The sequence below is a fragment of the Filicampus tigris genome, chromosome 17 (assembly GCF_054856515.1).
Source record: "Filicampus tigris isolate MCC_2025a chromosome 17, RoL_Ftig_1.0, whole genome shotgun sequence".
In the NCBI taxonomy this organism is placed as follows: domain Eukaryota; kingdom Metazoa; phylum Chordata; class Actinopteri; order Syngnathiformes; family Syngnathidae; genus Filicampus; species Filicampus tigris.
In genome coordinates, this window is record NC_141233.1 from 5476796 (window position 1) to 5494265 (window position 17470).

At 41.7% G+C, this 17470-nt stretch overlaps 1 protein-coding gene across 2 annotated transcripts in view; it reads left to right on the forward strand.

The window, feature by feature from the left end:
• Positions 1-3380: 3380 nt before the first annotated feature.
• camkk1a (calcium/calmodulin-dependent protein kinase kinase 1, alpha a) overlaps positions 3381-17470 on the forward strand; it is a 57436-nt gene continuing 43346 nt past the window's right edge. For both annotated transcript variants that reach the window (XM_086012181.1, XM_086012183.1), the window contains exon 1: positions 3381-3915. The gene's annotated coding sequence lies outside the window, so the exon portion shown is untranslated. The remainder of the gene's footprint in view (positions 3916-17470) is intronic.

Genomic DNA, 17470 nt, shown 5'->3' on the forward strand with positions numbered 1-17470 from the left:
TTCTGAGCTTCTGTTTATTTTTACTTGTACAGGTTACACGTTAAAGGAGATGTACTTTTTGTTTGTATCCAAATAGTAAGTACTTGCACACCCATCAAGAGTGAAATTACACAACCAAGTCTCACTAAACCTTCTGTAAAATACAATTTGAACTGCAATTTAAATTGGATACCCAAATGGCAAACATGTATGTGTATATAGCTATTGAAGGATTTGTCCCATATTAGAATCAGCCTGGTAATTACTGACTCTAGATGGATGGCTTTTTATTTGCCAATATGTTAGCCATATGTTGATCGGACAGTAATTGCCAGAGCTGGGCAGTCCGCCCCGGGGCGGAACGGTCCGTCCCGGACGGACACCCATTTTTGGGACGGAACATGTCCCTAATGCGTGTGATGTAGTCACGAGGAGATCAAAGTTAATCTCAACCGACTCCGCGAAATGGGCAAATGACAAAAATTGACTCCGACCACGTCAAACGCGCCACTAGTTACCCTACTGCGCCGGAGATTTTTCAACAAGAGATACAGCGCGAGTTCTAGTACGACAAGTGATGGGACCCAGTAGCGCGAGCAAGCGTCAGAGCCAGCACACCGGCGAAGCCACTTTCATTGTTATACATACAGGACTGCAATCAGCCATATTTTTTGAAAAAATCAGATTTTTTATTTTTTTATTTTATCTTTTTTTGGGTGTGTAAGCGTTCATTAATATGAACGTTATTATAAATGGGACCTCGGTCTCACTCATTTGTATGTGAACATGGGCCTGAAAGTGAGCCGCATGCACAAGAGAAGAGACGACGTCACTCACGACGTAATGTTTACGGAAGTAAATGTAGTCCAGTGTATTGGAGCATTTCTACAGTGGAGCGATTCGGAAGGAGGTAGAAATACAGTATTTGGGGGAAATGATGAGGCTAGGTTTTTCGTTCTCATTTTATGGAGACGTCACTAAAGGTGATGCCACGTCATAATCGCAAGTAAAAAATTAGCCGATCTGAGCTGATCTGAATTACTATCACCATAAATGTCCATTTTATGCTGCATGTTTCAAATGGGATTTAGTCAATACTGTACTCAAAACAACTTTGCAGATTCGATCCCCAGGCTGCCAGCATTCTCCATTCGCCCACTCGGAGAGCATTTTGGACAATGACGATGACGTCACTGTCAGATATATGAGACCTGCCGGTTCAGACTGCGGTCCCATTGCAAAATAATCCGATACATCCAATCTAGGACCACATATGAAAGTGGCCCAAAACAATTTCATAAGAAGACATGATACACGTTATTGAGACGAATAACATACACTTCAATCGGACACTATATTTCCCAATTATAAGCCACGAGAGCCGCAACATAAATTGTTTGGCTGCGTGGTGGTGGGGCACCTGCGTGTGACGTGAACCGGTAGATTTGTTCTCGAAACCGTTTGGCTGACTCGGACCGACCGAGCGGGATTGATATACTGGCAGAACTCGTAGACGGACTAATTAAAGCATAGACGAATGCCCAGTTCTGATAATGAAGGACTTCGCGCAGCTTCAGAAGAAGTTTCAAGGCTTTGGGGATGATTTCAGTCTAATAAATCACCACTAGAAGGCAGGAGTGGCCAGATTTTCACAACGACGTCCACCCATGAGAAACACGCACGCGCACACGCACGCACACACACACGCACGCACGCACGCACGCACGCACACACACGCACACACACACACACACACACACACACGTACGTATGTATGTATGTCACCTCACAAAATTTTTCATGGACACGTGCCCCCCCCCAAAAAGGGCAACTTCCTACTATGCGGCCACGAGGTGACTAAACTTATTTGTGGAAAGGAAAAAAAAAAATTCTTGCTGCATGTTACGTTTGACACTCATTATACTGTGCATAACTACCAATCATAGGACTGGAGCGGAAAACAATGTCATACTTTTTTTTTTAATTAAACCAGTCAGACAAGACATGTTTCGTGTTGTTCAGCCGCCTGATCTATTTTAGTTCACTCCTGTAACATTAATGGGCACGTGGTTGTGTATGGGAAAATTGTTTTTTATTGTTTGTATACTAATAGTTGTGTCTCTGAAGTGTTAGCACCCATGAGAAGTTAAACATTAAAGTACATCTGTATGTGTCTATTAATAAATATTATTTAAAGCCATTCTATACTTCATTCAGTAGCAGCACGGCCACAGAGTAAGCCAAGCTAAATGTTTGTTTTAAATGCAAACTTTTGTCAAATGCACAGATTAGCGATAGCGAAACTTTCTTCATGACTTGATGAAGTTGTCTCTGCTGTCACATACAAACGTCCCCAGAGTAATTAATTGACAGCTTGGTGTTAGCCTCTCGAGAGAAACTAGAATCCATGCTGTTGCAGTTCCCAGACACTTGTTTTTAGGTTCTGGGCTCTAAGGTCATGCTATCGATCCTATCTCCATGCATAGTTGTCACGGTAACAAAATATGTGTTTGCTGTCAGTCGGTGAAAAGTGTCAAAATTCTTGATCATTGGGCTATTTTGAAAAAGCATTTTCCAAGAATGTTAGTGAGACACCCAGAAACGTTTTTATAAAAATGACAAAATGCATCATCTCAGTTTCTTGGGGATAGTTTGTGATATTTCTTGTAAACATCTATTTTTGAACCACGAGGACGTGTATGGAACTCAAGTAAGGAGGCTCATCTGGTTTCATTTAACCAAGAGCCCGACATTTATACATATAAGGCTGTGTTGTGACTGAGCTGCTGAACATCACTCAACAAGCAGCCGCTGTTTGCTGGACGGGCCGCTGATGTCTCTGCGGCAGAAGCTATTAAGAGGACATGATTTTTCTTTGGTGATCGTAGCAAGAAGGAACACACTGGGCTCTTCATAACATCACTGCCACCCTAATGAACTTTCTATGACCTCTTAGTGACAGCAAGGTTGTGTAAGGGAAAGAAAAGTGATGACGATTCTTATGCCTCATCCCTGCAGAATTTGTAGGCCAGACAACAATAGCTTTGTCAGCTGTAGTAAGCAAGAAAGTTATATATATAGTACAAATGAAAATACGAGTGTGCGGCGTGCTGTTGTACCAATAAATCTGGGAGAAGAGCTACGTGCATTTCCTCAGTACGAATACGATTTTAAGAGAAATTGTCTCCTATACGGTATACTGTATCTCTGAGTGCTACTCACAGATTTGTCCGCATCATGTTGGCGGTAGATCGTTTATGTGCCTTTTAGGAAAGCCTGTGTGTAGTAATAAAAATGTGCCCAACAGGGGCGCTATCTCTCCACAATTCCACACAAATGCACAGATTAACTAAAACAGCATATAATGGGGACTCGGGAATATAAATTTTACATAAATAAGAGAGGGCAATGTACTGTGCAGTGTTCCAAGTATCTTCTACTGATGTGTGGTAAATATGACACAATGGCGCATGCTAGTGACGCTGCAGGGAACTGGGCGGATTATAGGACCAGTGTATTCAAGTCAAGGCGAATAATTTAAATTATGGTCTCCCGTACGTGTGCAGCAGGCAGTGTGAGACAAAGCGGGGAATGCTTTCATGCGCGTGGATTGCTGCTGCAGCGTGCAGGATCAGATGACTCGGTGCTGTAATCTCCAGCAAGGATCCGAATTCCGAACACAGTAGGAGGAGGGGAGAGAGGATTCCGCGTGGGTTCGGCGTGGGTTTGCCGTGTTAGTGTATTCCGGAAGAAACGAGATTGTAGTCAAAACATGGGACACGTCTCAGGTCAGCAACCGGCGGTTCTGGCTCGCATCTAGCCGGGCAGGACGCGTGTCTTGTTGCGTTTGGCTTGTGCACGCAAGGACGGACACATCTGACCGGGACATCCCCTTGGGTCCTTGACAACGCAAGAGGAGGTTCGATACTCATTTGGGTGAGCGAAACTTTTCTAATTTGGCGTACGTGTTTGGTGAGCGTGTTTGGAGGTGCTGTCAGCCAAGCCATAATATGGGGAAGTGGTTTGAGAAAATACAACACAGCTGGGTTTCACAATCTTTAATGTACGATGGTACCTTGACTTGCGAATTTAACTCGTTCAGTGACCATGCTCCCAACTCGCATGTCAAATCAACCATCCCAGTGGAAATGAATATACTGACCGTTAAACGATTCCGTCCCCCCCTGAAAAAAAAACAGCAACAAGAAAAGAAAAACAATATTTAATTGTTTAAACACTTGATTGAATTGTTTTTTCTTTGCTTCATGTTCACTGAAGTTATTTAACCTTAGCTGTTTTTTTTTGTTTTTTTTGCTTTAATTGCCTGCTATCCCCTCTTTCATCAACTTCTTCATCTTTTAATTGGACCGCAGCTTGAGAATTATTTCAACATCCTTGGCTGGTTTTACAGTCTTTATGGCAGCAGTCTCCAACTTGTGTGTTGGCCGCATGAAATCTGGTTTCTGGAACACCAGTTGGTGGAAGTCTGGTTGTCAAATATACCACCAAAAGGGTTTAAAGTATTCAAAAAGGTCAAGCTACCGTATTTTACAGACCGTTACGTGCACCGTATTGTATTCCGGTATGATGAAAACAGACACCTGCTAGTGATGAGCCTGAGAAGGCAAACATGTATGTGAAAGTAAATAGGAAGGAATTTAATTTTAACTCCCACAGACCACAATGATATTATCACACATTGTAACATCGGAAACACGAAGTCAGAAACACTCAGCAGACCGCAGCATTAGGCTATTAGGAACAGCGTGCACATTCGGACACAGCCAAAGACAGACGCCTGTTAGCAATTAGATGCGAATGACAATGCAAACGTGAATTAAAGATGACGGACTGAAAAGTTGACATCCGATAGGGCGCACCAGATTACAAGGTGCACTGTCAATTTTTGAGAAAAGGATTTTGTGCACCTTATGGCTCGGAAAATACTGTGATCCACTCTTCGCAGTCTTTATTAATAACAGCTCAGAACATTTTTGATCTTTCAAATCATCCCCCCCCCCATCTCCCCGGTACTATGCATTTGACTTTACACAATCTGATTAACTGGACTCGAAATCGCTCATTGATCGGATACGCCAAATTACAGCAAGCACTACCTTGTTCACTCCGGAGTCGTTCTGTATTGCCATAGTGTATAAACTAATCGATTTTTACCGTTGCTGGGTGTTGATGCGTTTAACGCAACTAATTTAATACGCCACCTGAAAAACGGATGTCAGGATCGCTATCAGACTTCTGCAGAGCTTGCTGATGAACTGATTATTTGAATCAGGTGTGATGAGAGAAAAATCTCCAACATTCAGCATAGTGGCTATTGAGGACCGTATTTCGTATCTGCTTCAGTCTACTTTTACTGTGAAGGGATTCAATTTATACTGTGATAGGAATTTTGGGCCATACAGCCATCCAAAATAGCCTAAAGATGTGGATTCACTCAAATGTAGCCACATAAAGAAACACAAAATCACTTACGTAGCTTCTTTTTGATTTTCATTGCTGAAAGCCACTTGATGTGTCATAAACACAATGCATGTTTGCCTCAAGTGTTGCTTGCACAGCTCCAATTCCAAGTTACATATTCCTTATTCAGCAGACATTGTCCTGATGGTTTACTGTGAATTGACTAGGGACAAATTCAAATGTTGCGTGTGACAAATAAGGAAGTCCATCTTTACTTGGAGCCCTTCCAAGTTGTCGCATGATCATCATTATAAATTGAAAGTTCCAGTATTTAAATGAGCTTGAGTTTGTTGAGCAACAACATTGCTGAGCAGCTCCACTTCCCTCTCGAATGTTTTCGAACATAAATATGCACCGTGATGCACATTATATAGACTAGTGCTTCTACACTGACAAGCATGGGAATGCTGTGACCTGCCTACCATTTTCCCTCTGCTTGGCTACTGAAGGAGGCTCTGCTATTAATTTCCAATGTTCAAGAAAAACAAATCATTGACTTCTTATGTGCGTACATTTTTACTGGAAGCTTTCACTTGATTCAAACTGCCATTTTGCATCCATGAAGCACGTCACTGTGGTGCTGCTGTCTCAGCGCTGTCCTATAACCACGCCTTCATTTAAGCCATCATGCCCAAGTGCGAGCCAGCTACTGAAAAAGAGGCCATGTCAAAATTTCATCGTCTCACAGCTCCTCTGGGAAATCACTAGATTAAGGCGTGGGGACAGAAACTGGTGTGTGCGTGTCTGTGTGTGAGCGTGCGCGCGCGCATGCACGTGTGCGTGCCTGTGATAGAATTCATGCAGTTTGTTTCACATCCTTAATCCAAACATACCCAGACACATTCTCACTCATGTAGAGAAGTAAAGTACATCTGGTCTGTGAGTCAGAGACTAGCCAGAACGCATCTCTGCTGGCTGAAAAAAAAACAAAAAAAACATTTTCTCTTGCTTGTTGCTTCTCTTATTGAAAGTGTTTTCCATTTTGGGTTGATCATAACAAGTGAAGCTGATTTCCATCAAGTTCTTTCCTTGGTACAGTCATACTCAATATAGTGTCCTGCTTATATATGACATATTGTGAGCAAATTGTTGTTTTTGTGATGTTTTCTATATGGAGATATTGTAACTTTCATCCCTCTCTCACTACCGCCATTATTAACGTTCCCCTTTCCACTGGCTCTGTCCCATTCCTGCTCAAACTTGCCACCATCACACCTGTCCTGAAACTTGGTCTTGACCTGGACAACTTCAGACCCATGTCCAGCGTTCCGTTACTTTCAAAAATACTTACAAAAATAAAAACTCAACTCCAACACCATCCCCACTCCACCCCGCTGCACAAAACACTTCAGTCCAGATTCCGTTCACACCACAGCACAGAAACAGCCCAACTCAAAGTCTCCTATGACCTCCTCGCAACAGACTCCGGTTCTATCTCGATTCTCCTCCTCCTTGATCTTTCTGCTGCATTTGACGCTATTAATCACACCATCCTCCTCCACTGTCTACAGTCTATTGGCACAGCACTCCTCTGATATACCTCTTACCTCTTCGACCGTCATCACTTTGTCTCTGTCAGCAACTCCAAGTCCCGCACTTCCCCAATCAGCAAAGGAGTTCCCCAAGGTTTAGTGCTCAGCTCCCCTTCTGTTCGCAATTTACAATTACAATTACACCGGTGATACTCAGCTGTACATCGCCACCAAATCCATCACCCCTGTCATCCTCTCCACCATAACCAACTGCCTGTCTGACATCAAAACCTGAATGGACAAACATTTTCTCAAATTAAACCGCAGTAAAACCAAACTCCTCATTACCGCACCCAAATGTCTCCTTCGTTCTACACAGTACTTCTCCCTCCTCTTTGATGGTCACGAGGTCTCTCCGTTGGCAACTTTGGCATCATAACGCCACTTTTTCATGCCAACCTCATATCAATTACAAAAACCATCCTTTTTTCCAACTTTGCTTCATTGAACGCCTCCGTCCCTCCCAGACCAAAGCCGGGATCATCCATTCATTCATGCTTTCATTATTCCAGACTCAACTACTGCAATACCCTCCTCTTTGGACTTCCCACCACTCATCTCCAAAAACTGCAATATGTCCAGAACTCTGCTGCCCGCCTCCTCACCCATAACCCCTCCAGGAAACACATCTCCCCATTCCTACAACAGCTCCACTGGCTCCTTACCCATCACAGCATCCAATATAACCTTCTCCTCCAACCTACAAGTCCCTCCATAACCTGGCCCCTTTCTAGCTCTACAACATCCTGCAACTTCACTGTCCCACCCGCCCCCTCACCCACACAAAGCGCCGGACTTTGGGTCGATCGAGCCTTCGCCCCCACCCTCTGGAACTCACTCCCACAACCCATCAGGAACTCAGAGTAGTCTTTAGAAAACGTCAAATTCCCTCCTCACAACCCACCTGTTGAAACTGGCTTTTCTTTAACTCTGTTGTCTGTACTGGTTGTATTGTTGCCTCTGTTTTGTTGTCTTTGTTTGTTTTTGAGTGTCCAAAAAAGCTCTATATAAATCAAATGTATTTGCAGTAGAGCAGCATCAGAGCCTCGATGAAATAGTTTCTCTCTGAGGTTAGAGATAACCTTGTAATGTGTGCCTGAAGTGCGTTTTCAAGTCTGAAGTGTTCGGACGAGTTTTTAATCCTACATGAAAATGTATTTCATGTCTGAAAAGCTCTCAAATTACAATTGTAAGACAAAAGTCCCATTTCTGTGTGCCATAGCATCACCTTCAAAGCGATTTTTTTTTTTTTTTAAAACTCAATTTCTGGAATCTCACAAAGTAGGTCTGTTGGAGCACCACTACCTTTCACTCCCTGCAATGCAGCTTTAACTGATAAATGGATCAATAAAAACCGGAAACGTCGCTTGGTTCTGACACCTACATCAAATAATTCTGTGTGGCGATCTCATTTTCCTATCAACCGGTGTTCAATTGAAGAAGAATATTTCGTGTGCTATTCATTATCGTAGATGAGTCGCTAATTATTGTATTTGTCCTGACAAGATGGAGGCATAATTCATTTGGTTATTGATTGTAGGCATAATGGAGGTCAGCACATGGCACCAGCAATGAAATGAGATGCCTGAAAGGGTTGCTGCTGTTATAAGTACTTCAAGGAGGAATCAACCCAAGAATATGTTCAAGTAACGAGCCGTGATTGGTCGTTAGCCGAGCCCTGAGTAGTTGTGACTGATGTCGACTGAAAATGACATCACAGACCAATCACGGCTCACCTGTTTTCTGAAGCTGAGCTATGATTGGTAGTTATCTGAGCCCTGAGGGTGTGTGATGTCATTTTCAGTGGACGGAAGTGACAAAATGCCCGCCCCCAGAGATGGCTAAAAAACAAGTGGATTAACTCTTATTCCACAAACGCAATATTTATTAGAATGCCTTGTTTCAACTAGTGGTCTTGCATAGAACATATTCTTGAAAAAAATCTGTTTGGGTAGACTTCCACTTTAAAGCCATATTGTTTCCAGCCAATACTATGAAATAAGTCTACCAAGTAAGATTGTGACAATGTAAGTGTAAATGTTTTTTTTTTTTTAATTGGCCCTGCGATTAACTGGCAACCAGCGAGAGTGTAACCCACCTCTTGACCAATGGCAGCTGGGTTAGATGTAGCTCACCCGTGACCATAATGAGACCAATCTTTATACAAAGCGGATCGGTAGCATCTCAAAGGATTATTAGGAAACCACAACGGGTTACAGCGGGACTCCTCCAGGATTTCCCACAGAGCTTCATTAATTATTTCTTTATTCTCCAAGCTCCGAGATGTTTTGAATAATGCTAGCCTTAAATTAAATCAGCAACCTGGGCTCTCACGCTAGAATGTAAGGGTAACATGCTTATGGTCACAATTTTAGTAAGTAGTGATCCACTATTTGTAAACTTAGTTGGATTCACCGCACGCGACATGATCAATGCAATTATGTTACTTATTTGACGACAGTGTTGTAACTCGTGGATACATGGAGACATTTACAGGCCTCATTAGTCCGCCTCATCTTCATGTTAGCCTTCATTATTCAAAGCACGTCCAGCAACGACTCTGGGGGTTCTCAGATCTTTCCCGTTAAGCGCAGCTAAGTGCTAGCCTGCACTCCACCCCATTTGCACTTTCTCCGTCCTCATTAGGTGGTATATAAAAGACACCATCACGCCAGACGTTCATCGACAGTTTTAATGGTCCCAAACAGTTTTTGTTGTCACAAGGACAGTTTTCCAGTTTTCACACTTTACAGACACTCCACTCTGTCATCCGGCATAGTTTTCTTTTTCTTTTTACCAAAATAATTGCCATGTTGAGTTTTTGTCCCTACTTGTCATCTTGCACTCGGCTTATCTTTTCCAAACTATTTCAACCGAATGTAGACGGTGACATCTGTGTTTGCAACACAGCCTGGATGTAGCAACACTCCGAGTCCGACGTGTGCAACACTGCGACATGTGCAACTATTGTGAGATATGCATTAACAGATGGTATTTTGTTTGTATACTTCTGTTTCTTTTTGTGTGGGGGATTTCTTTGAACTGTATGAACATTTTGTCATTTGGCTTTTCCTTCATTTAAAAAAAAAAAAAAAAAAAGTCAAATAAATGTACTCTGCTAAAATGCGTCTTTTTTGCGCCGAGCTGTTTGAGCAATTAAAAACTTCATAGTATGCGTTATTTATCACAATTTGAAACACTTAGCTGTTGTTTTAATTACCAAATTGGCTGGTTGCCGAACAGGTTTGTAACTCTGCCACTGCTTATGCAAGTAAATGAAAGCAGAGCTGACTTTTTCAGTCAGGTACTGTTGTTGTGTAAGGTAGGAGCTGATTGCGCGCCACCTGACACCTCTCCTTTTGTGGAAATCCATTAAATTTTTGACCTTAGCTCATAAATCCAATCTAGGGAATCGACCAACCGTGGCGCTTCTCCATTTGGGTTGCACCACGGGGGTGAATTGTAAGCACTATTGATTAGGGGAGAAAGAAGCATGAAATCTTTTTACTTTCCGGGATGAATCTTGCCCTCGTACTTTGAAGTATACTATTACCCTGAATATTATATATGTACGCTGTATAAAAGCTCTTGATGTTACTCAGTAACAGATCTCAAAGGGAATAACAAATAACATGAATAATAATTTCCACACAGACATCTTACATATTAATTAGACATTTTTTACTTAAAAGCTTCTAAATTTATTCTGTTACATCTAATAATGAATATGACTTAGTGTTTCAGTCTTTGACAATGTAACATAAGCTTACCACTTCAGCTACGGGGACAAAGATAAGTAAATGCAGTCATTCACATTTCTAAGTGGGAGAGAACGAGCTCCAAATAACAAATGGGTGTAAATAGTGTTAAAACTATTGTGGAGTCATGAAGGAGCTCCATCTGTTATACCAACTGCTTTATAATCAATTTACAATGCAGACATTTGAAATAAGATGCTTGTTAAAGTTATGGTGTTGCATATATACAGTATTTAAATAAGGCTTATTGCATGGTTTGTATTATACTTTATATTTACATTTTCAACTGTTGCTAGGTGTCTTAATAAAACATCTCTGACATCCTTCGTTCAAAATCCCCAAAGCACAAATAATTATAGTACCCTTATCATCCATTTACACACTCTTGTTGAAACCACTTGGTGCAGTACTGAGAGCAACGGCTCTGTTTAATGAAAGGAGCCACTTCTCACCCAGTCCGAGCAGCTAGGCAAGCGTGTACTTCTTCTCAAGCAGTTTAGAATCTGAAAAGAACAGTAAGGACCCATATAGACAATAAAATGTTTTAGGATTGGATTTTCATTCTTGGAGGCAGCATTTGCCATTGAATTTCATATGTCAGTTCGTTTAGTAGGTTTGTGTGCGTGGCGCAAGCGGTGGACGGCAGCGGCAAAGATAAGAACCTCTTTGACATGATAGTGCGACTGTAGTCTGGCAGCCAGGCTCCAGCTGGTGATTGAAAGTAGCAAATGTTCATCCAGCCTAGCTCCAAAGTCAGGGATGGAGAAATTGGATGTATGATAAGACTGTTATGATGTAAGTTAGAAGCATTGTATGTCGCAAAATGTCTTGTTTGCAGACAAAACGAACAAAAGATTTACTTAGCTGTTCACACTTGGGGTGGGCAGGCAGTCGACTCGATACCCTAATTCCTATTAACTGTGGTATACATAGCTGTCCATTTAAAGCGGTGATTTTTCAACCGCCGTGCCGTGAGAGATCATCAGATGTGCGGCGGGAAATTATCCCATGTCAACAATTTTGATAACAAATATATATATATGTATATATATATGTATATATATATATATATATATATATATATATATATATATATATATATATATATATATATATATATATTCCTCATTAAAAAAACAGTTTTGTTCATTTATTTATGCCAGCCATGTATATTAACAGTTAAAACAAGATTTTCTTCCAATAGATGACAAAAGGTATATACCGGCCCCGTATAGCCACTTTTTGTGAATCGTTTTGCTAAGTGGTGGAGAGGTGTGCCGTGAGATTTTTTTTCCTTGTGTGAAATATGTGCCGACCAATCAAAGCTGACTTGTTTTCTGAAGCTCAGCCGTTATTGGTCGTTATCTGAGCCCTGAGTAACTGTGACGTCATTTTCAATCAGCAGCAAGTGGCAAAATGGCCGCCCCCTCAGATGGACAAAAACAGGTGGATTTTACTGCTTTACTCATATTCCGCAAACGCAATATTGCTCAGAATGGCATGTTTCGACTAGTGGAGCTGCATAGAACATATTTTTGAAAAGAAAAATTTGGGGTTGACTTTCACTTTAAGAACCACGCTCTCTTGTAAATAACATCACCTCCGAAATCCCCCTTTAAAATTTTCCTTTGTTATCATGTATTATACGCTCCCCCAATTTGTATCCATGTTCAAAAATTGAAGTGCAAGTATTACCCGCTCGTAATTTACTAACCGTTTCGCCTGTCAAGTGTCAACTCCCAAGCCTTCGTCAAAGCTGTCACCCCTTCCCAGTGTGAGAGGCCAGAGGCCAGAACGTGTGGCAAAAAAAAAAAGACCTGCTGTGGAAAGTATTTCTTGCGGACTCGGTTATCCGTTTTTATACAAAACACAACATGATGTAAGATATGTTTGGACTTGCCACTGGCCTAGCAATGTAGGGGGCTTGGTGAGAAGTAGCTAACTTGCACAAGAGAGCCACCCCTCAACACAGGTTAATTTCAGCCGGACAAAAAGCCAGGTGTGTAAATTGTACTATAATTCTCTATTTTCGGGGTATTTTGATGAAAGTATGTCACACACATTTTATTAAGACACCTGGGAACTGTTTTAAAATCATCAATTGCTGAAATCTAATATATCTGATTCAACCTGAAGCAGGTTAGGTCTGCCATAACAGTCAAGGCCATAAAACATCATGTGCAATTACCACTGATTACATTCATTTGATCATTTTTCGCAGTCCGAGGTAGAAAACGATGTGTCATTAATCACGTTCCTCCACAAAAAACAACTTTTATTCTTCATAAAGACTCTCACTGCTCAGTGTTCACACATCTAGATGGTTCCACACAGTGAGTGACTACAGATGGGTATTTGAATACGTTTCCTTGTTTGACCTGTTATTTATCTTTTAAATAGTTATTTACTGTATTTCAATTACATCAATTTTATGGTCATCATTAACTTTGTAGTAGGCTACTTTATTCCAATTGTTGTTGTTCCTCTGATAGATCATTCAGTGTTGCGGAGTGCATTTTTCAGTCTAGTCTCATTCAGCACACTTAGACAGCATTAGAGATAAACATTTTTTTTTGTCTTTGTCTGACTTAATAACTAAAACATATAATAATAATAATAATAATAATAACAACGTAGATGTTTCAAGTGACCTATGGACACTTCACACTTTTTTTAAATAGGGTAATAAATAATATCTAGCTATACGTTTGTATTCTAAATATTTCATATACATTGGTTTCTGACATTCAATTATGACTGCAAACTAGTATACATGAATACCAGCACCGGGCACTGCCTGCATGCCAGAGGCCTAAATGATAAGGCAAGGTAAGACTTGGCAGCCATTGAGGTGAAACCCAGGGCAGGAAAAATCCCTAAGGTCCTTTGAGCTCTTTGCTGCTGACCACAATGTTTAATCACCGAGGGTGAATCAGATCCACGACATGGATGTTTATATAATCCCCCCTCGCCTTTCTTCAATATTTTGGCTGCTCTACAAAAAGCTTCAGCTAAACAGGAATGCCGCAGAGCTGAACGCAGGTGGAAAAGAGACAGGCTGCAGGTCTCTTATCAAATCCTGAAGGACTGCCGGCGCCGTTACCAGAGAAAGGTGAAGGAGTCCAAGAGAGCCCACTTGTCACGTCGGATTCAGGCAAATCGCCAAAATCCACGTGCTCTATTTAAAACGATCGACTCCGAACTGAAGCCCCGTCAACTGCTTTGCGCAGACCCGTCCCCTGAAATGCGCGATAGATTCCTGCAGTTTTTCGTTGACAAGGTTGCTACAGCTAGGGCTCTTGTTTCCAATGCCACATTTGACCCCTCTGTCCAAGTTCCTTGTTCAGCAGTGTTTGATTCTTTTGATTCCTTTGTAAATTCTTTGACATTTTTGGAGGATGTGGTTTGCCCCTTATGACTCCGTTCCTCCACACTTCTTCAAGGAGATTCTTCCGACAATTGGTAAATGGTTTTTGGCCATTATCAACAGCAGCCTGTCTTCTGGTGTGGTCCGCCAACATTTTAAACATGCTGTAGTGCAACCCCTGCTGAAAAAAAAATAGTTCAAATTCTGGAAAAAGTTGTGCACTCACAGTTAAGGTCTTTCTTGGATGAACAAAATGTTGTTTTCCAGTCAGGCTTCAAGAAGATGCAGAGCACAGGATCAGCCTTGTTGCGTGTTTTTAATGACATCCTGTGTGTCTCATTTTGTTGGATTTGACTGCAGCATTCGATACGTTGGACCACAGTATTCTTTTGACTGGTTTGCAACACCAAGTGGGCATTAGTGGATGCCCTCTAGAGTGGTTTAGATCCTATTTGGCTGCCAGGACTTTTTCTGTTAGCCTAGGTTCCTCGTAGTCCCGCTCTGCCCCTCTATCGTATGGTGTTCCACAGGGTTCTATTTTGGGGCCATTGCCGTTCTCGTATTTGCTGCCCCTGGGTTCCATCCTTCGTAAACAGGGTATTTCCTTCCACTGCTATGCGGACGACTGTCAAATGTATATCCCGCTCAGCAAAAAAGACAATCTCAATAAGACCTCTTTTTTCCTGCCTAGAGAACATCAAAGACCGGATGTCACCGAATTTCTTAAAATTCAATGAAAAGAAAACAAGTTAAGGTGCTCGGGGCCCCCTGTCTTCATATCTAAAGCCAACAGTCATAAACTTGGGTTTTAAAATGGACAGTGATCTTAAATTGGACCACCAAATCAGCGCTGTTGTAAAGTCGAGCTTCTTTCACCTTAGCTAGCTGGCTAAGGTTAAGCCCCTCCTTTCCCATCAGCACTTAGAAACAGTCATCCATGCCTTTGTTTCTCCTATTTGTAAATCATGTAAATCATTAAATGGCCTCGCCCCGGCGTACCTCTCCGAGCTGTCCATTTTGAAAACCCGGTTGAAGACACATTTCTTTTCTCTGGCTTTTGATCAGACCTAAAATGTTCGGCTCCTTTCCGGTATCTATTGTAAATAGTGTTTTATGTTAATTTATTGATTCCGTTTTGTTGTCTCTTGTTGTAAAGTGCTTTGTTACAGCTCTAGCTGATGAAATGCACTATATAAATAAAATTGTATTGTATTGTATTAAGGTGAACTATCACCTTGGTGAACTGGACGTGTTCTTCTTCTCTGACATCATCCGTCTTCAGTTTACAGAAAGGAAATGATTAGCACATACAAAACTCAATAAATGCAACTTGACACCGCTGATGCTGTTGTTTTGAGTTCTTAGGGTTTGGGCTAAACCGCTTCGTTGAATCTTAATTCTTCATTTTATGAGATAGTTTGGGAATACTTTGAGGCAGGTCTTTCTGTCCCAGCATAACTGTGCTCCAGTGCACAAAGCAAGCTCCACAATGGAATGTAATAATACATTTGTGTGAAAGGGAAACAAATTCAAGTGTGCGGTGCCCTCCTAGTTACGGCCATAGCTATATGACCCAATCAACCGTAAACCAACCCTGTCTAATCCACACGCATAAACTAGTTGTTGCTCAAGTCAGTCCATGATGTTCAATCTCTCCCGCAACATCTGCCATGCCCTGAAAATTAAATCAGTCTATTGTGTCACTCCTCGTTTTAATCTGGCGTGCTTTACTCTTTACTTTTAGACAATGATCTTGCAAATTTACAATAAACATACATTGTAATCCTAAAAAGATCATGTTGCTCTGATCTCTTTCAAGTCTCGTCCAGGCCCACTACGAACCATTTCTGAAGCTCTTCTTTGAATTTTACGTAATCGAAATGACATTTTTTCCCCAAACAATGATCTGTTATCTCACCTGAAAGCTAACATTTGAGAAAGAAAATCCAATATTTGACAACAGATTAGTGCTCCAGCGCCTGTATTTGCTCTTGATTAATAATATGATGACCCCGCAGATTGTCTTATGAAGCAGCTCCACCTACTGCAGTTACATTGTAACATGCTGCTGACACACCAGTGTTGTGGGACATCAATCGGTCATCAAATGTTGTCACGCGTTATGGTGTCACGGTGTGCATATCAAGACCGAGGGACCGAACTCAAGATTTTACTTCCATGAGTGTGGTCATCTTCACTGTTCATATTGCCGTCAATTTACTGCGGTAATAGTGTAGCGCTATAGGGCACTTTTGTACGCTGGTACACTCTCAGGTTGAGCCAATCAGAAAAAGTCATTTTGTTCAAAGAGGCTAAATTGGAACTGCGCAAAGCAGTACAACAGACACTCTCTTTTTTGTTTGATCAATAAGTGCAACAAAAAGTGCACAATATGAAGATTGTGAAATGGACACAACACCCCCAGAAGAAAAAGAAAAGAGTCAAAAAGTCATTATTCAGTCAAGTGTTTAATTCTCCGTCTTGTGTTCAGTCTTGTCAAAAGATGGTGCTAGTCCAGATGAACATCAAGCAAATTCTGATGTCACACCCTGTCTCATGCTCTTCAGTCCATCGAGTTGTTCCCCAAACTTTATTTGACCCAAGGCACATATTTTACATAAGACAAATGTCACGGCACACCACCAAACAAAAGTGGCAGTAAAACAGGCCAAGAATCATACGTCATCCGGTGCATAATAAGTGTAGTTTAATCAAACACGCAGATTCACCAACTCTGCCTGTCTCTGCACCTCCGCCCGCTGCACCTCCACTCCTCGATGACAACAATGACGCGCGGGGTTTAATATGGAACGTTTTTCTTACATGGCCGACAGCCACGGCAAGCCGACCAACATGACGCGGCCCGTCTGTAAGGCTTGTTTTAAAACTAGCGTGGCTCGAGGTGGGAACACGTCCAATCTGGCCGAGCACCTTGCTGACCGGCATCCAGAGTCAGTACTTTAGCGAGCAAGTCAAACGTGACATCCTGGATGATCGGTTAACATTCTGTTGACAAGCTTTTAGTCCGCATCACTCATAACTAGCCTGTATTCTCGAGGCGTCTTGCACAAACTACGACGCCTTATTAGTGTGACGCCAGCATACACCCAAACATGAATTAAGTCGCAAGGTTACATATCACAGCGACGAATGAGAGGGAAAATGCACTTTTCAGTAAATTGTCATGACGTCTTTTTTTTCTCTCGCTGGGTGACACATGGTCACCGGTCACATATCAGATATATTTTTTCTCGTTCTGATTGCTGTAGTTAACACCTTTTTCTCATTCTGATTGCTCTCGTAGTCGGCAGTGGTACACCAGTACTTACTGCAGCTCAAAATGTCACATCATT